A 27,194-nucleotide genomic window follows, 5' to 3' on the forward strand; every position below is an offset into this window, starting at 1 on the left:
CATGTGCAAATTTCTGAATATTATGCTCCAATAAAAAGAAAAAGGTACAGGCCCTGGCCGGTTGGCTCAGTGGTGGAGCGTCGGCCTGGCGTGCAGAGGTCCTGGGTTCGATTCCTGGCCGGGGCACACAGGAGAGGCGCCCATCGGCTTCTCCACCCCTCCCCCCCTCCTTCCTCTCTGTCTCTCTCTTCCCCTCCCGCAGCCGAGGCTCCATTGGAGCAGGGATGGCCCGGGCGCTGGGGATGGCTCCTTGGCCTCTGCCCCAGGCGCTAGAGTGGCTCTGGTAGCAACAGAGCAACGCCCCAGCGGGGCAGAGCATCGCCCCTGGTGGGCGTGCCGGGTGGATCCCGGTTGGGTGCATGCGGGAGTCTGTCTGACTGTCTCTCCCCATTTCCAGCTTCAGAAAAATGCGAAAAAAAAAAAAAAAGAAAAGAAAAAGGTACAGAATATGCCTAACACCCTTATACCTGAAGGAATAAAAGGAGACGCACACAACCAATGTAAATTCACCTGAACACGGGCTGATACACCGTTTCTGGAAATCACATGTCAAAATGGCTCTCTACACAGCACCACTCAGACGCTGCGTGTCTTACACGCCAACGACCCAGAAACTATTGCCTCGACTATTTAAAACGTCAGCAAATCCTGACAAACACGTATAGTAGAAGAGTTCAAAGCACTTATATTCAGGCAGCACTGAAAAGAGCAGAGAAATAAAAATACGAACAAGAGATGAAAGGCAGGAAGTGCCTTTATCAATAAGACACCCCTCTGTCACAATCACAATGACAAAAAGGCAGGAAAAACATAGAAAGTGAAGCCTCAACACCACACACAAACCTAGGTCTCAGATATACGTATGTACTACTCTTCCTATACATGATTATTTAATAAAGGAACACACTAACTCTTTAGCACATCACAAAATGGGAATAATTATTGCCAAACTGGCTGGCACCTCAATCTTGGTCTTTCCATCCTCCTGAACTGTAAGAAAATGAATGCTTGCTTTTTAGGCTAGGCTAGTGGTCGGCAAACCGCGGCTCGCGAGCCACATGCGGCTCTTTGGCCCCTTGAGTGTGGACGCAAAGGCCAGCTTAGGAGTACCCTAATTAAGTTAATAACAATGTACCTACTTATATAGTTTAAGTTTAAAAAATCTGGCTCTCAAAAGAAATTTCAATCCTTGTACTGTTGATATTTGGCTCTGCTGACTAATGAGTTTGCCAACCACTGGGCTAGGCAGTCTGTGTATTTTGTTGTAGCAGCTTGGACTGACTAATACCCTCCTCCAGCCTTACTGCCTTTGCCCTGGTTCAGACCTTCATTAGAGTCTCTTGCCTGGATTACTGCCTCACTCTGAACAAATCCCTGGGCCCACTCTTCATCTATCAGTAAATCACTGAGAAGCCAAATTTGGCATATCACGGCACATCCTCAACAGGATCAAGTCTAAGCTTCTTATGGTGCCATAAACACAGTCTGGTCTTGATCTAACAATAACAGCAGCAGCTACTGCCGCTGCTGTAAACAGCAATTATGTGCCAGACGCCATTCCTCAGATATATTCCCTGCAGCATAAGTGTTGCTATGTACTCATTCCAGGCTCAGGTTCAACCTGTGCCAAACATTCTACCTACATCCTTCACTCACTTTAGCTCACTGCTAACTACTGCTCCCAAAAGCAACCAACTATTTAATCGCCCCATACCTTTTGCATATGCTATAGCTGCTTGTGAAGCTACACATTTTTTAAAATCCTCTGCACTATTTAAAATTCTGAATAGGCTGATGTTACCCCCTGTGTGAAAGCTTCCTATTGACCTTAAATAGAACCACTCTTTTCAATATATAACCAAGATTCTTAAAACTTGCCAAGTGCTTGGGACATGTTTAAGAGAGAGGAGAGAATTTGGTAGGGATGACGGAATCGGTGGAGAGGCCCCTGTTGTTCATGTCCTCATGTGTTTAATACACAAAGCCCTTTCTTTCTCGTGCAGTATACACATCTACTTCCTGGGTGGCTGATTCAGGGACGAAGACACCATGTGTTTTACCCAAAACCATCTCTCTCCACTATCAGTCAACATGCTAAATATGGCTAGTGAACCTGATTCCTTTTCATGACCTAGAATAGGCTCCCTACCACAGGCCCTACATAATTCTCTGTGCACTTTAATATCAGTTCCATCCTCCAGTCGCCTGACTTGTAAACTGTCTTCCCACTGTACAGTGTTCACAGATCCCCTTCTTTCCTTAGAGGCTGCTAGTCCACTTGTAATGATCAGGGGCAACAACAGATGGACGTGCCTAACTATAAGGGTCTCTTATAGTCAAACTCCTTAATAAGGAAACTGAAGCCTCCACGTCTGGCCTCCACTTGGGCACCATGGCACGCATGCCGCGCTCCAGGTCAGCCGTTGTCCAGGTGCCGGTCAGTGGATCTGCTGTACAGCAAAACAAGTGCTGATGATTGGCCCAGGAATCTGTATTTGTAACATACCAATGATGACTGGGATGCACAACAACACTTAGTAATTACAGTTTTAAATTCCTCACACTCCCCAGTAGGCTTTATACCATCTCACCTGAGCCTAGCTCATCATTCTCCTCCTAACACGCTGTCCACGAGTGGGAAGTCAGACTCAAGTCCTACCTCCTCCACTTTCTAGCAGTGTAAACATAGGTACAGGTATGTATGTCGGTTTCCTTAACCATAACATGGAAACATTCAAAGGTACCTCTGCACCAGTTAAGATTAAATGAGATAATCCATCTGTTGGTGTTAAAATAGTGCTTAGAATGTGCTAAGTGCTTAGCAAACATTCACCACCATCATTATAATTATTTCTTTTCATCATTGCAGTCATTATCTTCCCACAGCTGAAATCTTTCCCATTCTTTGAAGTCTAACTCAAATGCTATTTCCATCACAAGGTTTCTACTGAACAAGAAATAGAACTCTCTTCTTTATAGTCCCACAGCAGTTACTTGTTAGAGCACTAATTATATTTTATTCATTCGATAGTAAACTACAGAAGTGGGGTAATATAGTGCAAAAGCCAAGATTCTGGAGCTGAACAACCTGGGTCAAATCCCAATTCCCCCCTCTCTCTGCCTCAGTTTGTTCATCAGGAAAATGGGAGTAATAAGTACCTACTTCACAGGGCTGCTGCAAGGGTTTAGAACACCAACTGCACACAACAAATGCTACATAACTGTCGGCCGTTAGAATTACCTTCTCTTATCCCATTATAAACTAATAACTCTGCCAGGATGATGACCAGCCTATATAAATTACCCAATAAATTCCAGTCAAATTATGTGTTTATAAACTTAATGGATGACGGGCATGCGGAACATGTTTAGAGAATGTGCAGCTGGCATGACCAATGTGGTGGTGCATCTGGCCACGCTATCCTCCCCCATTTCCAACAGGAAGAAGAAGAAAAAGGGAAGAAACATTCAGGAGCACCTACTGTATGCCTGGCTTGCAGTATCACTTAAGCATGATCTTATTATTTCATTGAGCACTGCACCCTGGACCTACATCCTGAAGTGACTACTTCTCACCACCTGCCCTGCTCACATCCCAGTCCAAGCCATTATCTGATGTATCTTACACCATGACAACAGCCTCCTGATTGATAGTTCAGATTCTGTCCTGGTCTCCTACCCTACGCCCCTCCACACACACACACACACACACACACAATATATATTCTCAATATAGCAGCCAGATGACATAGTTTATAACAAAAGTCATTCCCTGAGACTTCCCAGCTGTCCCTGGCTTTCCCCCTCCAGTACTCCATAGCCACCAAGTTGGCCTCAGTCCTATTCTCACCTCATGACCTTAGCTCTCGCCTTTCCAGTCTGCTTCCCCCACATATATCAGTGACTCATGGTTCACTCCATCACCTGAGTAAGTCTCTGCTCACACAGGCCCCTTTACAGAAGCCTTCCCTAATCCCCTGATGCATAGAAGCATGCCTTGTGCCTCAGTACTCCTTACCCTTGCTTTATCTATATCCATGGCATTTGTTACTCCCGGACATCAGTGCACTGTTCCAAGAGGGCAGAGACTTTGTCTTGTCCAATGCTCCAGCCCTTAAGTTTGAACACTGTCAGGCACATAGCTGGTGTTCAGTAAATGTTAGCAAACACAGACTTCTCCAATTCATCTAACCACAAAAAAGAAATCACATCAGGAGTTAGGGATTGGCAGGAGGGCAGCTGAAAACATACCAACCACCCATGGGGTATTTAAAAACTCATGAGTTGGAACAGCCTTCCCCATCGCAATGCCTCAAGTAAGGAAAACCACTACAGTGACCCACTCCCCGCCCACCCCCAGCCACTACCAGGGCAGTTTTGTCATTTCTCCTAGTCTAGTTAGGAAACAGAACAACTGAAAACCATGGGTCTCCCTTTAACCAGAAGGTCATTAATTATTCAGCGCTAATAACTTCTGGAATCACCTATTCCTAACTCCAATATCTTATAGGAAGGAAAAACTAACATAGCACAATTGAATTTGGTCATAAGTGTAATCCATATTTTTCAAAGCACAACATTTTAAAATGAGAAACATAACCTCAGATTCTTTAGAAACTGCAAATGTGTCAAAATAACAGGTTTAACAGTCACAGAATCACAGGACTGAAAGGAACCTCAGAAAATACCAAATAAAAAGAAATTAAACTGCCGCACGAATAGTGAAACTTTTTAATGTTATCAATACAAATCTTACAGATTGTAAGAACAATGATAGTTGATTGTATTTCAGAATACAAGGAGATGATTCTCAATAGAGTGGAACCATCTCCCTGGGGGAAATCCAGAAATGTGTAAGAAGATGCTTTTGCTGGTCCTAAGAGCTGAGTGGCACCAGTAGATAGGAAAGGGGATTAATAACATCCTTCGGGTACCATCTTCAGTACTCCCATAGGGTGTCTGGCACTAGAGGTAAGAGAAGTGTCCCTGCCTTTAAACTGCTAATAAACTTATTGTGGAAAAATAACTAATCCTTTAAAAAAGAATTAGGGAGCTCCATCTGGATAACTTGCTGAACTAATTAATTAGTTCAGGTGACAGATTTTAAAGGATTGCACCTTTGTGACAGTACACAATATAATCCCCCCAAAAATAGGTATTGTGGTATTTGCTTATCAAGTAAACTCGCTATTTAATACCAACACTTTAACTCCAAGTATTCACAAAGTCAACATGTTCTACTTTGTTCCCCACAACTATGCAGAAGAGGAAGTGGTTTTGAGAAAATATACTTGTTGTCGTATTACTCTATCGCATAGTATGAGCAGACTGCAGAAGGTCACAGGTCAAGGATCCTAACTTACTGTTCCAGCCTAAGAGCTCAGTCCCCGGTTCACCGGTCACTTAGCACCCTCTCCTCTACCATCCACTCGCCTACATTAGCTTGGGGTAACACTCCTTCCCTCCCATTAAACCCCTTACAGGAAACCCAATTTCCTCAATCTGGCCATCACTCTTCACTGTGGTCACCTCCACTGCCGGTGTGTGCTCTGACCTCCACTGCCTCTGTGCTCTCTACCTTGACCACTACTTTCTCTCCATCAAAACACATCCAACCTCTTTCATTCTCTCCCAGACTCGCACTGTTAATAATAATAGCTATTATCTGTGGAGTGTTAACAAACCATCCCTGTCATCCTCAGAGCTGCCTTAGGAGGGAAGTCTCACTCCCCAAGCCCCTTTAAACAGTGGAACCAGAGTTCTGAGAGTCAGATGCCACCACCTGTGCTGCCTAGGAGTTACACAGCTAATTCAGCTGCAGAGGGGGAGTGAAGGACTTCATATTTCTCTCTCCTCTGACTGTCTAGTTGGGCACTTATAGCCACTAGAGCAGGGGTCCCCAAACTGCAGCCCCCTGAGGCCATTTATCCGCCCCCACCGCACTTCTGGAAGGGGCACCTCTTTCATTGGTGGTCAGTGAGAGGAGCACATTGACCATCTCATTAGCCAAAAGCAGGCCCATAGTTCCCATTGAAATACTGGTCAGTTTGTTGATTTAAATTTACTTGTTCTTTATTTTAAATATTGTATTTGTTCCCGTTTTGTTTTTTTACTTTAAAATAAGATATATGCAGTGTGCATAGGGATTTGTTCATGTTTTTTTTTTTATAGTCCGGCCCTCCAATGGTCTGAGGAACAGTGAACTGGCCCCCTGTGTAAAATGTCTGGGGACCCCTGCACTAGAGAAACACTAACTACACCATGCCTGGCCAACCCAAGTTTCATACACCTTTTCAATTTGATTGTGGGTATATGTGTCCATGTAAGTAGTTAAATATGGAAACCTACGTTTGTTTACATTTAATTGTTTGAGGTTTAAGAACCAAAGACAAATTAAGGGAGAACACCTTTGAAGTTACCGTATAAAGAAATGTTAGCATAGAATTTAGTTTATTAAAATTTATTTTGCGCCTATCATTGCAGAAAGGCAGTTAATGAAGAACTATGTAAGACAACAGTATGAAAACAAAATGACATCATCGAATACGGCCAAAGAATTCACTGCTCACCTGAGGAGTCAATGGTGATGGGATAGAAAAAACTGCTTGACTGTAACAGAAAGTATTGGAGCACTGTTTGAAAAAGTACTTAACCATGGCTTTAAAGGTTTAACTTTGAATGTGATGCAAAAGAAGACAGGGATCTGGAGCAACCCAAGTGCTGATGGATGAACGAAATATGCTAAATATATACAATTGAATACTATGCAGTGTGAAGCAGGAAGGAAATTCTGCAATATGCTACCAACATGGATGAACCTTGAGGACATTATGCTAAAGGAAATAAGCCAGTCTAAAAAGGACAGTTTGGTTCTCCTTACATGACATATATAAAGTAGTCCAATTCATAAAAGGATGGTGCTTACCAGGGGCTGGCAGCAGGGGAGGGTGGGGTTCAATGGCTCCAGTGGCTCGGTTCTGCACAATGGAAAAGCTCTGGAGATCTGTTTCACAACAGTGTATGGATACTTAATGCTACTGAACTATATACACTTAAAAGTAGTTGAACACTGTGTTTATCACAATAAGAAGGAGGCAGGGAGACTGACTAGAGATCTGGGCTTTCAGCTTTTTTGTTCAAATGGAACTCCCCGTGCATACGCTGGCTTTTTTCTCTGCTGTGGCAACCAATTCAAGTCTCACAAGTGTATCCCACCACATGCAGAAATCTTCTCTACCTATTCTGTTCCCCCATAATTCCTCATTGATTCCATACACAGAGACAGAAGCACAGTGCTCGAATCCAGGCTGCCTGAATCCAAGTCTGGTCTTCACCACTTGTTAACTGTGCCCTTTGATTACATTATTTAACTTCCCTGGCTCAGTTTGCTTGTCTGTATAATAAGGATAACTTACCTCACATCTAATAGGATTAATATTAGCATTAAGTAATATATGTAAGGTATATGTAACAATACCTGACATGAATTATAAATGTTGGCTATTATTATTTTCACTTCATCTGTTATATTCAATATTGCACTTGCTCATATTCATAATAGATTACTGAACTTGGTTTGACTGGTATTCTTCTGCCCACCTAGTAATATTACATTCCTTTAATTTAGCGCTGTAAATTATTCCTCTAATAAACCTACAAAGCACCTAACACAGCAGTAAACAGTTTTATTAATTTAGTAAAATACAGATGTGGTTAGAGTAGTGAGAATAATGATCTTCCCGAAGACCTCAGACCTGGGACAGAGAGCAGTGATTACCAGGGATCCCAGCTCTGCTGTGCGCTAGGTGTATGGCCTTGGGAAGGTTCCTTTATTTCTCTGAGCCTCACTGTTGTCATGTGTAAGCAGTGATGACAACAGTGCCTACACCACAGGACTGCTTTGAGGATGAAATAAGTAAATATACATAAAGATGTTAGAACAGACCCTGGCAAGTAATAATAAGCATTGCTGAGTTTTGAAATAGCTAGGCTCTGGGCAAAGGCATTTGTGGCTTGGATCAAGGAGGCATTACTGTTCTAAGTTATGTTTTGATTACTTTATGTACTGCGCAATCTGAAAAATACAACTCTTTCAAAATATGGAACTTAATATCTACTTCCACGTCCAGTGAAGGCCGGAAGTGATAATTCCTTTACTTGTTATGAGAAGTTATCAGTGGCGTTAAGTAGTACCTAGGTTAGGTTTTGTAGATAGTATCTTAATAATTATGTGGTTGATAATCTCCTTAGCTTCACTTAACTTCAGTAAGCCTTTTCTCTTTCAAGCTGTCCACCTAGATTTTAAGTTAATTGGCAAATGTTTGAGACTTATTTTCCATTAGAGATCTTTAAAGTACAGCCATAAATCTTGGGCAACCAGAGAAAGACTTTGTCTTCCTGAGTTCCTACTAGAGCAGAAGCAGGAATAATTAAAAGTACTAAGTGAAGCCTGCATCACTGTGGAGGACTGCCAGCTGTGTGCCCCTCTGACCTGAACAGCTCCCTCTGCCCTGTGCCAGCTCTCTCCTACCCTCTCTGCAATCTGGCCACATCTAGCAGGAAGGGGAATCAGACCGCTTAGAACGCTTGATATAAACACAGGCATGTGTTCTTCAAGATTGTGTTCCATTTCATGCTACACTGAACATAGCTTAATTTACTCACATCAAAACTAACATTATATTTCAATAAACAGATTTTAAAATATACACTTATAACATGTGCACTTTATATATATACATATTTTAAAATTTAATACAAGTGTGTAACCCATCATTTCTCTGAATTTGAGCTGCATTTTTAGACTAACAACCAGATGTTTCAAAATAGCCTACTGTGAACCGTTTCCTCTCTTTGCATTTATAAATAGCACCCTGACCTCTTTTCCAACTGAATTTGAGGGCTTATTCCTAGTGGTTCTGTAACTGTCAGTCTCTTTTTGTTAGAAAAAGAGGATACCTTAGCAAATGTCCCCCAATTTATTGATTTCATTTGTTAAAATTGCTATTCATTCAATAAATATTTAAGGAACACAGTTTACTCTCTCCAAGATAACAGCAGGAAATATTTGCAGTTCAAGATAACAGCACCTACAAGCTCATTTGAGAAGACTTAAGTGCTACAAAGAAATTGAAGATGCAATGTCTTCCCTCAAAGAGTTTAAAACCAAAAGGGCAGATTAGACACAGCTACAAGCACAGGAAAATAGCACGCCTAGGAACAGTCAGTTCTCTACTACAGCAATAAACACCAGTAAAGAAGGAATATCAAACTTGGAAGATTATGATGTACCCAAAATAGCACTCAAATAGTAAAGATAAGAAAAATCAAATCAAATTTTGTAACCTTGACTTTCACCTGGTTTACATTTAAAGTACAGAGAGAAGAAGCACCATCATCTTTCATGAACGCCAGGGAACTCTCAAAGTCTCCAGTTTAATGAAAGTTAAGTGAAATATGCAGTAATCTGAGCCTTGAGGATGGAGTGCTTAGTGAAGGAGTTATGGAAAGGAGTTTCAAGAAGTGTGGAAGAACGTCGGCCTAGCGTGCGGAGGACCCGGGTTCGATTCCCGGCCAGGGCACACAGGAGAAGCGCCCATTTGCTTCTCCACCCCTCTGCCACTCCTTCCTCTCTGTCTCTCTCTTCCCCTCCCGCAGCCGAGGCTCCATTGGAGCAAAGATGGCCCCGGGGCGCTGGGGATGGCTCTGTGGCCTCTGCCTCAGGCGCTAGAGTGGCTCTGATTGCAACATGGCGACGCCCAGGATGGGCAGAGCATCGCCCCCTGGTGGGCAGAGCATCGCCCGCCCCATGGTGGGCGTGCCGGGTGGATCCTGGTCAGGCGCATGCAGCATGCAGGAGTCTGTCTGACTGTCTCTCCCTGTTTCCAGCTTCAGAAAAATGCAAAAAAAAAAAAAGAAGTGTGGAAGAAATGTAGCAGAAGAGAGCAGCATCTTAGGTGGAAGGAATTCCCAAAGGGGGGCACAGGAGGAGAGGTCTTCAGGCAACAGCACGGAGTGAGAGTAGCTGGGAGGGCCCAAGGGTTTAATAAAAGGCGGTGATGCCATAAAGAAAGCTGGAATTGGTCATGGAAGGCCTTGAAGAGCAGGCTGGATTCTGAACTTCATCAAGATACTGTGAAAGCACTTTGGCAATGATTGCCCTGACCAGATAGCTCAGCTGCTTAGAGCATCGTCCCAAAGCAGAAAGGTAACAGGTTTGATCCCCAGTCAGGGTACATTCAGGAACAGCTCAATGTTCCTGTTCTCTCTCTCTCTTCTTTTCTCTGTTGCTGAAATCATAAATATTTATAGATATTATTAAAAATGAAGAAGAAAGCATCTTGTTAACCACATTCACCAAGATCACCCTAGAAGCCCAAGTCACTGATAATCAGCATGGAGACCACATTTCTCTTTCTTGATCATTTCTATAACTCCAAAGGATTAAACCATTCTGTCCTTTCTTAAAGCTATGTAATGTAACAGTCCTTTTTGCATCCCACTGTGGTGAGAACTATGAAAGCAGATGCACTATCTTACCAGCCCTTCCCTAAGTATTCCCTCGCCTACCCACGCACCTTTGTACAAAAATGGTATACGACAGAAACATACTTCTCCCGATTTCTTCACTGGTACTTTTACCTCTAAAGCTTCTCAAAATGATTACTTTAACCCAGATCAGGTCTCCCTTGCTTCTTCCAGGGCTAGGCTAAGGAAGTAAGGTTATGCTGAGTCAAAACTGCAACAAAATTTCACAGATCAAATTTCCAGCCAGAAAAGAACAAGTGCAGAGAATACACTGACAGTTCAATTAAGGAAATAAGTGAGCAAAATGGTTTAACTATCATGAAATATTTAATCTAGGCAATGTTTTAACAGAAACCTAAAATGATCAACTACAGGGGTCTAGGATTTCTCTCTCTCTCTCTCTCTCTCTCTCTCTCTCTCTCTCACACACACACACACACACACAAAAGACATCTCATAGCCTCTAATCTTTCATCAGTCACTTCTCGCCAGAACTGAGAAATATTTCCAACTTTCTCTACCTTATTAATATTTTACAGAAGGATTTTTTAAACCCTTCTGTTTAGAGTAAGTGAAAAGATTGGATTCAATAGTCAATAAATAAATAAGGAAAAAAACACTTGTTAAAATAAGGCTATCATAGCAATGATGATCATTTATACTTAACATTTTTATAGCATCTGTCACCACACTCTGTCAAAGTTGCAGAGAGGTGGGGTAGAAAGTAACAAAACAAGACAAAATACCTTTTTGGATATCATGAGGTCTATACTCCAGAGTAGTAAGCAGTTTCTTAAACATCATAGTCTCTTAGAGTTTACAAGAAAATAGCAATTCATTATAATATGAATCCTATACTTAACCAAAGTAATTAAGAAGAGGTAAATTGAAAAGTAGTTACCGAAAATCTAAGAGCCTCACACTGCTAGAGAGATGTAGTGATTGACGATTATGAGTTTGTTTCAAATGTACCATCTGATTCTCCTTCCTTGCACAACACACAAAATTTGACAGGCTTACAGAAGAAGGAAAAAACACAGACACACATGTGCTCATGTAAATAAGTTTATACGAGTCATTTGATTTACCCTTTAGGTATTTTAATTTAAATAAATCTTTGATACTGGCAAATCAAGTCCATAAAAAGACACTCCCGGTTTTAAGACTCACTTTCAACGTGTTACATATACAAGATGAGCAAAAGTAGGCTTACAGTTGTGTGTACGGGAAACTCAAGAGTTTATTCTTGTATTATTTATTAATTATTGTATTGTTTTCCACATTAACAACTGTAAACCTACTTCTGAAGGAGCCTGGGAGAGATTTCCACTTAAAGCTCTAGCCTAGTTCTATGACCCATTTTACTTTTTCTTTCTTTTTCTTAAACTTTGTTAAACAGTGGAATGTCATGAGAATTTTCCCTCAGTATGTCTCTTGTACATGCATGAAACTCATCACTAAAAGCTTAGAGGTATTTTTCTTTCTATTTCCTTTAAAAAAAGTTAGCTTCCTTTTTAAAACAGCCATAACTTCACCCTCCAATTACTTTCGGGCAAAGTTCCACAAAGTCGCTGGGATGCAGAGTGCTTAAGTGCGGGGAAATCAATACCGCGCTTGTAAGTACAATACTATTATTGGTAATCAAAATAACGTCCGATTAAAGGTAATTTTAAAAATAGTTTCTTTTCAATACACTTTTTTTTTAACCAAAAGGATACATTCCACTGAGCAGCCTACTTCAAGAACAACCTTGCCAAACTAAATAAATTGTTGCTATCACCATACAAACTTGCAACAGCCTAGAACCTTATTCCACATAAACCAGCTTGTACTTTCCTCTAATTATCAAAGGTTATATAGTTCACAATACAATTTCACGAAGGCTTCCCCCACTGCAAAATAATCCCAGCTCGCCGCAAGGAGGCAGAGGGAAGTGCTTAAGAAAACAAGCCAAGATGAACTTACTTTACTTAATGTGATGGACACCCATTTCCCCCAAGGGACCTGTCTCCAAAAGTAAAAGAGAAAGATCAATCTGCTCCACTCACTGCCGACAGGTCGCCGGGCACGGTGCTCGGTTCAGGCAGGTGGAAGCCAAATGACTGTAATTAAAGTGAATTCACAGGCCTGTCGTCTCACGACGTACAGCGAGCAGGGTGCGGGGGAGCTGGGAGATCAGGGCAAACTCATCCTCTCTACCGAGTCAAGAACTTGGCGCCTGAAACTCGCTAAAGGGTGGCTCCTCTCTGTTTATTGTTCCTTTGGGGAGGGGTGATGGAGGGGGATGCTGGCTGTCTATCCGGATTGTCACCACCGCGGACCAAACCGCATTAGTAAGTGGGGTTTTTGTATCACTTACCCGCTTCTGGTTTCCTTTCAGACGCCCACACGCGGGAGCGAAATCCAAGGGGCTGAAACCAGAGCCCAGCACTTCGCGCTCTGGAAATTTACCCGAAAAGTACCGAAAAGCCTCGGCCGGACCGGAGACGGGGCTCCCACACCGGCCCGGTCCGCGCCGCCCGCCCACCCCGTGGCCCCCGGTACTCGCCTTGCGCGAGGGCCGCCAGGCTCGGGAGGCGAGGCGGGCGGAGGGGAGCGCGGGCGCCGGCGTCTCTGCCCGCCCTGCTCGCTCGTCCTCCCCCGGCCTCCCCCGTCGGTCCCTGGCGCAGGGCCTCCTCCTTCCCGGTCCCCGCCGGCTGCCCGGACGGCGGCCACGCGGGCGGCGCTGTCACTCGGCCGCCGCACCTTGAGGCGGGGAGCGCGCAGCTCCGGAAGCGCCGCGCCCGCCGCCGGCTCCCGGCCCAGGTGCTCGGCGCCGCGCCTCGGCTGCTTCCTCCCGGCCCGCGGGGGCGGGGAGCTGGTGCCCCGCGCGGGGGTGGCGGGCTCAGCGGCGGGGGCGGCCGAGCTGGCCGTCCTGGTTCCGCCGCATAGTTGGGCGGCTGACTCAGGCCGGCGCGACTTGACCGCGCCTGGCACCCTCGCCACCTGGAGCGCCTCGGGCCGGGGGCTCCGGACCGGCGGGGCTGGCGAGGCTGCGAGGGCGCGTCGGGAGCGGAGGTCGGCGGGGGGATGGCCTCCCGGGAGGGAGATGCCGGGGGCCACTCCCGGCTCCTGCGGGCGGGTTGGGTTGTCGGTGCTCCCTGATGGGGGGTTGCTGTCAATAGGGCGGAACCTCACCGCCACTGATTATTAGTGTTACTCTGCTGACTACTTTCCATGCCGCCTCGGCGTTGCCCAAACTTAAGACGCACCTAGGGCGCTCATTTTCCCAGGCTGCTTCTTAGCAAGGTTACATTCCTTGGAATCAGTCTGTGGACCAACCCAGTGCTTGCTGGTTAAGCAGAGCCCACTATCTAGGATTCTCCTGCAAGTCACCCCTGAGAGGAAAGGGTTAATATCTCCACGTTCTACTTAATGAGTCTGTGAGGCAGAGCCACTTGCTCAAGCAGACACAGCTCTGAAGGCTCCAGGTGATTTTCAATCTAGATCTAAACTCTTTCCCCGAAGAAATACAGCCTCCTCAGTGATTTTCTAAGTTCCCCTTTCTAGACTTTTCTGCTGGCGGGCAGAGATAACCATGCCCCGGTCCTTGTGGCACTGGAGATTGTTAGAGCCAGGAAAGATATTTCCCCTTGGAGTTGACACTCTGCTCTTAAAGTGATAATGAGGCAGCAAAAGAAAATAAGAGGATCAAAAACAAAACAAAAAACACACACCAAACCTGTGCACGCCCAGTCCAAAGAGTTTCTAAAATCCACTTGTTTGCCATGAGTTCAAAGGCCAACCCTTCATTTTTGTTTCTGTTTGTAAAATAATCGTCTCTTCACAGACTGCCTGTACCTGAAGTTCTCTCTCTTAAAATTTGCAATTGCCCTTATCTTTCCCCTGTACCTGTAGATGGAAATGAGGCAGTTAGGGAAAGTGGTGAGCTTAATTATGAAAATGAGATCATTGGTGAAGTCCCGCGAGTGGGAAGCTGCCCAGGAGCTTGGGAGACCTCAACTTTCATCAAAAGACATGCCCACCAGAAAGCACTCTCCTGCTCCAGGGCCCCTGGATCAGCCAGGCAGCTACCCAGACCCCAAATCCCCAGTTTATTTTAACTTAAATACTCCAAAGCAAACTCAATTTCTACCAGGACAGTTTTCTTAACATTTTCTGAACCTCGAGAATTGTCTTCTTCTTCCCTATTTTTTTTTAATTCCATGAGAATTTTATTTATGTAGCTCTTTCCTGACTTTGCTTCATTTGCAGTCCATACTCTTGTTCCCTGGGTTTTTTTTTTTCTCTCTCCCTCCCAGAGTCCTCACATACTTTTCATTTCTTTTTATTTTTGTAAGCCATCTTACATCTCTTTCTGAACAAGGTGGGTTCTTCTTACAGCGATTATGGTACGTCTCAGAATGTCAAGCACTGTTTTGTCCTCAAGTTACTTCTCTTGGTAGATTTTATAAACTAATTGGGAATTTGTGCCTGTTGGCAAGTGTCTTAGTTCCTTGTCAGTCAGTGATTTGTTTAAGAAATTTATTGAACACTTACCTTTTTGATAGTTTGAGAATACAGTGGCTAGCTTATACAAGCCACCTCTGAATTTTCAATCTTCTCGGAAGGGAAATAAAGTTCAGAGCTGGGATACATGCTGATGATTTAATAATAGCTTTGGAAAGTGAAGAAAACAGGCTCCCCTATTGAACACACACATTGGTTATACCTGTATTCTCGTTTTAAGAACCTTAATATAGAGAGGAAAATAAAGAGCAAAGGAAATATGGGGGGAAAAACCTTTTATTAATTACCCATTAATCATACCAGGCTCCAGCCAAACAAACATGTAACATATATGTTGTATATATACAACTGTATTATTTGAAAAATTTCCCCCAGTTTTATAAATATAGGCTTGAGACTTAAGAAGATTAAATAATAAATAGTGAATAAATTGAATACAACTAAGTTGCACTATTTGTAGGCTTGTAAATTATTTATGTAGCAACCTTCATAGTGGGGCATTAAGGGAGCAAAATAGGAAAATTAACTCGAGGTATGAAAATCTGTTTACTGCCAAGGCCATTGGAGTATATGTTCCCAACAGGAACATATCTAGGCTGGATTTATTCCAAAATGATCCACTCCCACCCATTTCTTCCATTTTGAGTAAGAGAGCCAGTACAGCTATGTCCTTCCCAAACTTTGTATCTTTGCTCCTCCTACCCAGAATGCCCTCTGCTTCTGAGCAATGTAAGAGACTGGAAATCCTCTCCTCTTCCTCTCTCTGCTTTTATTCTTTAACCTTTCTGTACATCACTGAGGCTAACCGTAGAGCATTTACAAGCCAGTTGCTGTTCCCAGCACTCTACTTGTAAAAGCTCATTTAATTATCTCAACAGTTCCTTGAAGAGATGGTGTTAATAGCCCCATGATAAGAGAGGGAGGTTGAGCAATGTACACCAATTAGGACCATTAGGGAGAGAGAAATTCAGCCCGGTGGCCTCTATCCACTCTCTGCACTGTCTTGTCTCTTACAGGAAAGTACAGCGCTAGAACTGAAAGGGCCTGCACTCAAATGAAACCTAATTGTGTGGGTTGTGGCATGTTGAGCAAACTCGTTAATTTCTCTGAGCCTCAATTTCCCTATCTGTAAACTGGAAATAATACCTCTGAGAATTTAATATGATGACATATCTAAGTCGCCTAGAAAATAGAAGTCCCTTCATATATTTAGTTCTGTTCTGTTCTCTCCAGTTATTCTTCAGCAATTGCCTTTTCTTTGGATTCCAGTAGAATTCTATTTATATGGCTCTTTCCTGGCTTCATTTTAAGTTTCTTTCAAGCCTTTCCAAATCCCTGCTGCCCAGAACTATTTACAAAACAGAATTTAAAGTAATCTCTTCATTGTTCCTTTAGGAAAACTCAATATTATTCTTGCTAATTATAAAATTGTAGAGATATAGATAAAATAGGCATTTCTGCTTATTTATTTTAATAATTAATTCATCATTTCAGAGAAACATAAAAATGAAGTAAGTATACATTAATGTATAAATACTGCCTTTAATATTCATATTTTATAAATAGATTTATTCAAATTTTAACATGCGACTTGGCATCAATGACTTCATCATGAAAGCCACATTTTGAATCACCAGTGGGTATTTTTTTCACTTCGGTTTATATTTTTGACAGTATCTACTTTTCTGAATGCTTTTATGCTTCTGTCACTGGGAATTTTATTACAAACCAGATTTCCATTTGCTTTATATTAAGATGTTGTTCTTCTCCTTCATCATAAATAAGTACATTAGTGATCTCCACCTATATTTGGTTTTTGAATGATTTTTAAAAGGGTACTTGCCGGCCTGGTGTGCGGGGGACTCGGGTTCGATTCCCGGCCAGGGCACATAGGAGAAGCGCCCATCTGCTTCTCCACCGCCTCCCCCTCCTTCCTCTCTGTCTCTCTCTTCCCCTCCCGCAGCCAAGGCTCCATTGGAGCAAAGATGGCCCGGGCGCTGGGGATGGCTCCTTGGCCTCTGCCCCAGGCGCTAGAGTGGCTCTGGTCATGGCAGAGCGACGCCCCAGAGGGGCAGAGCATCGCCCCCTGGTGGGCAGAGCGTTGCCCCTGGTGGGCGTGCCGGGTGGATCCCGGTCGGGCACATGCGGGAGTCTGTCTGACTGTCTCTTCCCGTTTCCAGCTTCAGAAAAATACAAAAAACAAACAAACAAACAAAAAAAACAAAAACAAAAACAAAAAAATAAAAGGGTACTTGCACTAATATGGGACACTTAAAATTGTGGGTCATAGCCCAATAATAATTACTTAATCTGTTTTAAATATCTATGCCTCTTTGTATTTTAAACCAATTTTGTCAGATTTCCTCTGTATGGATTCTACACCAGGATTGATTTGAGGGTTTTTCATGCTACACTCACCACCCTCTACTGCAGCAGTTTTATAGTTTGCAGTTTAGATTAATGTACAATAATTGAAGACAAAAAGAGATCATGTGATATAGATTCTGTGTATCATACATTATAAACTCTTAATCCTCTCAACAGGACATGGAGGTAGGAGCAATCATTATCTCTTTTTTAGCCAGTGAGGAAAAAAAGACATAAAAAGGTGAACTCATCTAAGAACTCATGAGCAGTAAATAAGATAGAAAGGATTTGAACCCAGATAATATAGATTCAAATTCTATGCCTTAAGCATTCTGCTGTGATGCCTCAGAGAAGAATTTTCAAGTTTTGACCACAGGGACATCTTTTCTGATGCCTAATTTTAAGCAAAAATGAGGTGTCTTATGTTCAGGCGTATCTAACACTCTCTTGGATTTTACCACTGCCTTTTGATTTTACTGTTATTGGGTTTATTGGTGGGCTTTGCACTGTGGATATTGAGAAGCTTTTGTTACTACTATTTGTATCCCAGAAGTACCATCACCTCTACTGGAGTACTCTCAGTACTCCAGTAAAGTCAGTCTGCTTTGTACTATGGGTACCTGGAAGCTTTCCTACTATTTGACTTTTCTGAAGTACCTATTATATGGCCTTAGATGAATGTTTTCTTTTTATTAGCTTGAAATACTTATATTCATAAGGTTGACTCCTTTTGGTACTCTGTTACAAGTTTTAAGAGTTGCTGTTTTCAATTGCTGTTGGCCAGGCAACAGTCGTGACATAGCTGACATTGTCTTACACGTTCATGAACTTGATCACAGATGTTTATGTCATCATCACTTCATGTAAGTTACTTGTATTGACAGTGCTATACAGGTTGAATTTAATTTTGATTTGAAATGCCCTCAAAATTATTATACTAGGTTTTTACAGATAGGCAAGGAAACAGAGCAAAGTGATATTTGGTAAAAATCTATGTTTAAATAATTCTCAAAGAGCATTTTTATATTTATATATATATACATAATAAAAAATTTAAGTGAATACTGTTATAGTTTGGTTACAGTGGTATTTTTTTCTCATAGTTTAGAATATATTCATTTAATGAAAAAAATTGATCCTATTTTAGTGTTGTTGACCTCCAGTAGTTTCAAATACTGCTAACATGGAAAGTTAATCTTTTTTATGGGTAAAAGTTCCTCAAGGAAAAATAATTTTTAAGAGAAACCCAGAAAACCTTATTATTGCCCAGTGGATTTGTAGATTAAATATATCAACTGAGTGTAAAATCATTGCTTCCATTTTGTCATGTCAATTTTTTTCATATATTTCTGAAATTGAACTTACTAAACACATCACAAAATTCTACTTATTGTGCTGTAGCTTGAACATACTAACCAGTTCCATTTTTTTCTTTTTGCTAAAAATTCTTCTCATAATAATAGATAATCAATCTGAAAGCTTTTCTTACATCGAGAAAACAAAGAGGTAGAGATTTAGAAAAGCAAAAGATGAAGAGGTAAAAATTCAAAAACAATAGCTAGAAATAGATCTCCTACAAAGGAATTAAATTCAGCTGTTAAAAAAACTAACCTGAGCCTGACCAGGCGGTGGCACAGTGGATAAAGCGTTGGACCGGGATACCGAGGACCCAGGTTCGAGACCCTGAGGTCGCCAGCTTAAACGCGGGCTCATCTGGTTTGAGCAAAAGCCCACCAGCTTGAACCCAAGGTTGCTGGCTCCAGCAAGGGGTTACTCGGTCTGCTGAAGGCCCGCGGTCAAGGCACATATGAGAAAGCAATCAATGAACAACTAAGGTGTTGCAACGTGCAATGAAAAACTAATGATTGATGCTTCTCATCTCTCTCCGTTCCTCTCTTTCTGTTCCTGTCTATCCCTCTCTCTGACTCACTCTCTGTCTCTGTAAAAAAAAAAAAAAAAAAAAACTAACCTGAAAAGAACAAATATCCATGTAAAAGGTAAATGAAAAACAAGAAAAGGATTGATAGAACCCCCCAAAGTTGATAGACAACGGCCCCCAAAGCAGAGGTCACAAACTAGCTGCTTGTGGGTGCAATGAAGTCCCAGTATCTTTCAGACCACATAGAGTTTAGCAGTTTTTAATTAGGTTCTCCAATTTAGAAGATTTTACACTAAAATATGGATTTCAGTTTCTCTTGAAAAATTAATACTTGATTACACTGAAATTACATTTTCACAAAGCAAGTTTGGAGGAATTGGAAGGCCTTTTGGGACAGGACTTACTGTCTCGAGTTTACTCTAGTCCCTTCTTGCCCTGTTGCTTTTTGAGGCTAACCCTTAGGAGCTGTGGAGGTGGCAACTATGGGATATTGCCTGGAATTACGCTCCGTGATAGACAAGCTATAGGAGGGACCCTCGAGGCAAGGTTACGGATTTGTGAAATGGAAGTCTTAGCCATACACAGCCCAGATCAAAAATGAATACATGAATATTACGGATATTTTCTCAGAAGCAGCAGTTTGATCATCATAATAGCTAGTATTGAGTTCTTAAAATAAGTCAAATAACATGTTGAATACTTTGCAGCTATTATTCATTGAGCTGAGTTTTGTGGATATTATATGATGGGATGAGTCACAGAAATGCAGAAGTAAACAAAGTAGGCCTACTTCATTATCTTTTTGAAGGTGACAGTGTGATAGCAGAGGCAGCTATTCCCCAAATAATCACACAGATAGATATCTGTATGACCTACATATAACATATAGTAGAGTACAGGCATATGTCAGAGATACTGCAGGCTCTGTTTCAGACAACCATAACAAAGTGAGTGTCACAATAAGTGGTACTCAAGGGTTTTGCCTTCCATTTGTAAAAATCAAAACCCCTGTAACCTGCATAAAACGACACACAACAAAACAAAGTATGCCTGCATACATATGTATGGTCTACGTATACATGAACACATATATCACATACACTAATAGTATACATACCTATATATCTATTTATATATTTCATGTGTATAAAGCATATTATACATGCATGATTATGTTTAAACTGTATGAATTTGCGATATTCATCTGTATTTAACCTCAGAAATGATCATTGCTTACGGTTCAGATTAATACAATTTAGATTTTATTAATTGATTTTTAGGGGGGCAGAGAAAGGGAGGAGAAGCTTCCTGTATGTGCCTGGACTGGGCAAGCCCAGGGTTTCAAACTGGCAACCTCAGTGTTCCAAGTTGATGCTTTATCCACTGTGCCACCATAGGTCAGGCCAGATTAATACAATTTAACTGAGAACAGAGGAAATGCTTTTCCCTACTCTGAGTCTTGACTTCATGAGAAAGGACTTTCTAACCCTCCTGGCCTCTCTTTGCCCCATCTCCACTCCCACTCCCTGACACATACACACATTCTGCCCATGTGACTGTGTAGTCATTTATTTAGTGTATTTGGAAGGAGGAACTGGTCCCATGAGCCCTGCTATTTCATCCTCTCTTTCTTTGAAGAAGCCAGAATTCCGTGTTGCTCTTCCACACTATAGAAACGCTATGGGAAGTCTAAATCTATCCCGAGCCTTCAGAGCCTGACATTTGTCTAATGGTAATAAAGGTGCTATTTGCTTCCTCATCTGCCTGATTCCTATCTTTCCACTCATTTCAAACAAGGTACTTCAACACTTACCTGTGGTGCTAGAAATGAACAAGATTTTATGCAAGAGAATGATAAAAGAAAGGACTGGTTTTTTAATTGGTAAATCAAAGGAGTCCTCTTTAAATAAGAGACCTGTGAGCTGAGAAGGACGGGCTGGTAGGGAGTGAGATGGGTATGCTATGTGTGTGGGGGAGGACAGAGATATGTTCCAGGCAGAGAATAGCACTTGTGAAACCTCAGAGGCATCAACAAGCAGGGGAAATTGAAAGAAGGTCTATCAGCTAGATAGCGTAGAGCAGAACAAGATGAAACTGCAGGGAGAGGCAGGTACATTGTGTGGGACGTTCACAGCCATGCTGGGGTTTGGGGGTTTTATCAGAAGGGAATGGGAAGGAATCAAGGGGCTGAAACAGGGGATAATATAATTATTTTTTTTATCTTATATAATCTTTAAAACAATTCTTGATCAAAGGTATTATCATGATGCCCGTGTATCAGCTGAGTAAGTTGAGATGCAGAGGTTAAATTGCTCCTGTTATTACTTGATGGAACATATACATAATGCCAGGGACCATTCTTTTAATCACTCTTCTAGCCTACCTATCCAAAAAGACTCTACAGACTAATCAGTAGAAATCTCAGGGTAAAATTTGTGGATTATTACTTACAAGTACCAGATATGACCAATTCATCATCTTTTTCAACGATTTATAAAAATTATTTAGTATCTTTCATTTGATACCTCTGTTTAGGGAAATAAAATGGACAGTTGAGCCAATTTATCATTCTAGCTTCCACAATTAAAATTCTAATGTTAGGGAAAATTTCACTTTTTAACTGTGAAGTACCTCCTTTTGTGTTATGTAAACAAATTTAATAATTTCCTCCAAACCAGATAATTAAAAATAGATTAGAGGAAAGATTAGAGTAGAAGAATGTCCCAGCACTTTATGAAAAAGTTTTGGTAGTCCTGACTGGTGGTGGTGCAGTGAATGGTGCATTGACTTGGGACACTACAGGTCCTGGACTTGAAACCTCGAGGCCATTGGCTTGAGTGCGGGATCATTGAAATGATCTTATGGTCACTGGCTTAAGTCCAAGGTTGCTGGCTTGAGCAAGGGATCATGGGCTGGGCTGGAGCCCCCAGTCAAGTATAAAAAGCAATAAATGAACAACTAAAGTGCTGCAACTATGAGTTTATACTTCTCTCTTCCTTCCTGCTGTTTCTCTTTAAAAAAAAAGAAAAGAAAAGAAAACCACCCCCAAAAAAACTTTTGAGAATGAGGATGCTACCCAAGGTTAAGCTCTCTATCTCTAAGAGTGCCAGAAATGGACACATGATTTAAAAGTTCATTGACTTCAGGTAATTTGTACATTGTACTGGTAACTTCTATGCCATCAAAGTCTGTTCTTCCTTTAGAAAACCGAGTTCCATATATCCTGTCTCTCTGTCAGAAAAGGTACTGTTCTTTATTTTCTTTTCGAAAAAGACCTCTTTAGAAAAGATGTCTCTCTGCCATCTGATCATTTTCTATGTGTGAAGGATGACATACCGTCTCAGTAATGCTTGAACAGCAGGTGCACAGACCTTCAAAGACCCAGCCCTCCAGCCTGCGTTTCCTTTGCTCCACATGGCTTCCGGAGCATCCTGTGTAATGGCTTTATAGTTTTTCCTGTGGAAACTCTTGCCCACAATACTTCAACCTCAGTCTGGGTTGGCCATCGGAGGACATGGTGTCTGCTTGTACGTTTTGCAGGCATATTAAGGAGACCGTGGCAGACATGCTTGATTGAACAGTTCTTTCTTTCACTTGTAAAGAAACTTCTGCTCATGCGTTCATTCAGCCATGAATGCTTGGCATTTTCATTACAGTTACTAGGCCACTAAAAAAGGGTTGTTGTTTTTTTTTTCATTCACCTCCAAAAAACTAAACAAAACAAAAAATAAGAAAATAAAGCCGCACTGAAATCTGTCCCTCGTCTTTATGCCCTGGGTGGGGATAATTTTTATGAAAGCAGTAATAAAAAATATTAATTCATTAGATTATCTTCATAGAATGCAGAGTGCACTTTCAAATACAAAGCAAGACATTTATACAATCATCAGATGGCTAAATGTTTTATTCAGCCAGCTGAATCCAATAGAGAACAATTAAATATAAAGAACTTAAGTCTTTCTTTTATTGTTCCTTCCAAACTGTGCTTTTTGAACCTTTCCCCTGTCCCTGAATGAAATATAGAGTGGGTCCCTTAGATTTTCTGATCTGTGTCAATGACAAGAACAATCTAAATCTATGACCAAAATGTCCGATCTGAGTTAGCAAAACATACTACCACCAGTATAATTCATTCAATAGCACGTGTGCCATCCTCAGTCACCAGCCCCTTTCCCGCAGGCCTGGATGTGGTGAGCGGAACTGGAGAGCTAAACTTTCTTCCCTCCCATGCTCACCTCTCCCCTCAGTCACTCGGTGCTGCATCAGCTCCCTCCCTCAGGGTCAGTTCCCTGGGAAAAGGAGATCCAGAGGAAGGGCAGCCCCTAAAAGGGTGCACGCAACTACCAATTTCTTGCTCCTTCTGTCCTAGTTCTCCCCAACTCTGTCCCCATTGCCCCCCACCCCATTTTTGGAGTCTGGAATCTGTCTACCTGTTGTCCCTGAGATGCCGCAAATTTTTCCTCTCACCCAGCAGCTTCTGACATCCCCCTTCAGCCCTTTATGGACGTGAAAGTTGCTTTCTTTCAACGGACAGAGTGCCTACCCCAGACTTCTCTCCTGAACCCCACAGCCATCAGCAGGGGCCAGGATACACACCGTCTTTATTTCAGACGTCCTGTTGTCCACCTTCTTCAAAGCTGAACCTCAAACTGCTCTACGTATCACATCTAACACGACTCAGCCTATTAGATAAGAGCCTGTGGCTAAGTATATCATTAGGTAGACACACATTATAAAAAGAACTTGCCACCTCATCAACAATGCTGGAGTCTTTCATTTTTGTAGGAGTGCCTGCCTGCATGCATGTGTGGGTGATCGTTTTTATTAAACACTACCCATAGTTATTTACATGCAAGCTCAGCACATAAACTATCTCCCTCAATCCTCACAGCAACTCTGTGAGTTAGGTTCTATTACTAGCCTCACTTAATAGATGAGGATACTTAGAAGTTGAAGAGTTTAAGTAATTGCCCAAGGCCACACACCTTGTAAGTATCTGGAATTCATGCTTGGTACCACTATCAGAGGCATAGGCCTACTTCCCTATAATTACAACATCTGGCCACTTCTCCTTGGAACTGAAGTATTATTAGCATAAATAGTAACTGCCGCTAGGCTATTTAAATGAAGTCTTGCATCCATAGCCAAAGGTTTACCCAGATAACAAACTTTAACAGCAGCTTTCATCTCTATTATTGATAAAAATCTCTCACTGAGCCAGGCATGTCCCACGTCCAGGCCTGTACAAGACTGTGACCTTCCTGTTAAACAGTACAAAAACAACAGCAAGACCCAGGTCTGCAAAGTCGCCCATCCACTCCTTCAAGCATCATCTTGTATATTATATCAAAAATACAATCAACAATGTTCTCATTCAACTTTCCTCTGACAGTTAATGAAATTTAAAGTTTATTTAGATATGATTTCTAGGAGCCTAGAAATCTTTGTTTTGAATTCCAGCTTGCAGGTTCCTGTGGCATCTTTGAGTATTGAAAATAATCTTATTACTCCTAATACTTTGTGAGAAAAAAAATGGGTTCAGTCAATAACATTAACAGGCAAGTCATCCACAAGCTACATTGGTATCATTTTGAATTCAGAGGAAATGGATTTGCTTTATAGACAAGACAACATTTCAAATTCTTGAATAAAAAATAAGGTTCTGGTCTGTTAGGTCTACAGGGACCTCAGTGGCATGGTTCAGTGAAGAAGAGAAAACCGGGTTCAAGCCTGAGGATAGGCTCTGGGAATAGTCATTATTTTAATACAAAGTGTCTAAAGGGGTTTAAGGAGCAAAGGATAGATCCAAGAAAACATTTGACTAGTGGTTTAATCTGATGCGATGGTTATCCAACAGAGGACTCAGGCCGGTCACCAATGACCTGGGTTTCATATTAGGTCTACATATGCTTTATGAAAACAAAAACTACTTAATAAAAAACCTTCCAAGAAATGCTTCCATCAGTACTCTATCCTAGAGATTTAGGGCATATTTATCATATATATTAAAGTCTTCACGGAGTCTTACAGAAGAGAAACCTGCTACACCTTGTTGAGTTTAGCATTACCTAGATTTAGTGGGTAAGGAAATCATCTTTTGGGGGCAATACCTTTCATTTACTAAACCACACTTTCAGAAAAGATGATCCAGTGTAATTGGGGAACCCATAGTCTATAGATAAATTTCAAAAGAAGATTATTAACTAGAACTTCTCAGAGCAAGGCTTTTGAGAAGGTGGACATAGTTTAAAGGAAATAATCTTTAAAATATTGCCAGCATGCAGATATTCTGCTCAGGTTTCATGGACATCCAGTGGGAGATAGGGCTGACCGACTCGAAGGAGAACTGCAGAACCCCCAGGGGACGGGCCTTGGTCAGTCAGTCAACCACTTCGTGGAAATGAAAGAACCTGTTTCTGTGGACAGAGTTAGGGTTTATCCACAGAAGACTTAAAAATAAGTCCAAGCTAAAAAGGAATAAATACCATAAAGTTCCATATCCCAGGAAATTAAACCCAGAAAATTTATGAGTGTATGTTAACAAATTGTTATATAAGCCCTGAAAGATCTCACCAAGGTAGCATTACAATAAATAACTAGTTTCATTACATAAATTTCAAAGAAAGTATGGAAGTTTGTATTGGCCAAAAATGCATCTGCATAAATAAATGGGCTAACATAGTGCTTTAATAATAACAGTAGCTAATATTTTTTTTAAGGCTTACTTTTGGCAAGTACCAAGGTGAGCACGTCCATGGCCTAAGTATGTTAATCCTCATGGCAACACACAGTTTTTAGAAGGAAAGGGAATTTGAGGATAAGAGACTTCAACTCATTTGTTCAAATTCATACTGGGGATGAGTGGTTGAGCCAGAATTACCCACTCTATTTAAAAAACCTATCACATGATCGTTATGTATTGGAGGTTTTATGAGTTAGGATATTTTGTTTAGATGTGGTAAGAAAGGCCAAAGTAAAAATCACCTAAATAAGATAAAAGTTTATTCCTCTCTTAACTTCTTTAAAAGTAGTCCAGAAATGGATTAAGCTTTTTTCCATTTTTATCAACATGTGAAGCATATGTCATGGACAAAGATGGCTACTCTTGCTCTCACCATCACATCCACATCCCAGCAGGTGGGAAAGGAAAAAGACAGGGCACAGTGTGCTCTTGTGTGATCCAGACCTAGAAATCGCCATTACTTTTATCCATAATCATATAGACTAGAGAACTTAATCAAATGGCCACACCTAGCTTCAAGGAAGGCTGAGAAATGAAATCTTTTCTGGCCATCCGTGTGTTCAGTTGAAATTCCTAAAAGAATGAAGGGAGAATGTCTTCTAGGGAAAACTAGCAGTTTGTCTCTGAGTCACTAGCTACAAGCTAGTTAGAGATTCCTACCAAAAATAGTGTTTGAGCTTTAGAATGTTTGTATTCCCAGTGTGTTTGTTTGTTTGTTTTTCAGCTAGAAATGAAATAGTGGGGCTAGTTGGTTGGAAGGATGTGAAGTTTGAATCAACAAAAGTTTCCTTCTTCATAAGGATGGGAAAGTGTTGATCTTTCTAATCGAAGATACGACTAACTTCTCCAACATTATAAAGTCATTGGAAATTACTGTCAGATCCACCTAGACATAAAAAAGACTTGCTTTGTCTCTATAATGCTATTAAGCTGTAGATTAAGTTAATGTATAAAGAATCAACATTGAGCTCATCAGATGAGTCCATGAATGATACATGTCCACTGGATTCAATGGATAATAAGTAAGAAAGCTCAACATGAATAGGTGTATTTGCCAGTTAAAAGTCACATCATAGGCAGTAAAGAATAGTTATCCTAGCTAAACACACTTGTGAAAACCATCAAGGTATCTATGAGATTAACTTGGAGAACACATAAGAGAAAAATCTA

General features: G+C 41.5%; 1 protein-coding gene across 4 annotated transcripts in view; it reads right to left on the bottom strand.

Moving 5' to 3' along the window:
- ARAP2 (ArfGAP with RhoGAP domain, ankyrin repeat and PH domain 2) overlaps window positions 1–13,489 on the bottom strand; it is a 178,835-nt gene extending 165,346 nt beyond the window's left edge. For 3 of the 4 annotated variants that reach the window (XM_066387041.1, XM_066387042.1, XM_066387039.1), the window contains exon 1: window positions 12,887–13,489. The gene's annotated coding sequence lies outside the window, so the exon portion shown is untranslated. The remainder of the gene's footprint in view (window positions 1–12,886) is intronic. The other variant, XM_066387040.1, reaches the window with a different exon arrangement.
- Between the last annotated feature and the right edge of the window lie 13,705 nt (window positions 13,490–27,194).

The sequence above is a fragment of the Saccopteryx leptura genome, chromosome 5, assembly GCF_036850995.1.
Source record: "Saccopteryx leptura isolate mSacLep1 chromosome 5, mSacLep1_pri_phased_curated, whole genome shotgun sequence".
Lineage (NCBI taxonomy): Eukaryota > Metazoa > Chordata > Mammalia > Chiroptera > Emballonuridae > Saccopteryx > Saccopteryx leptura.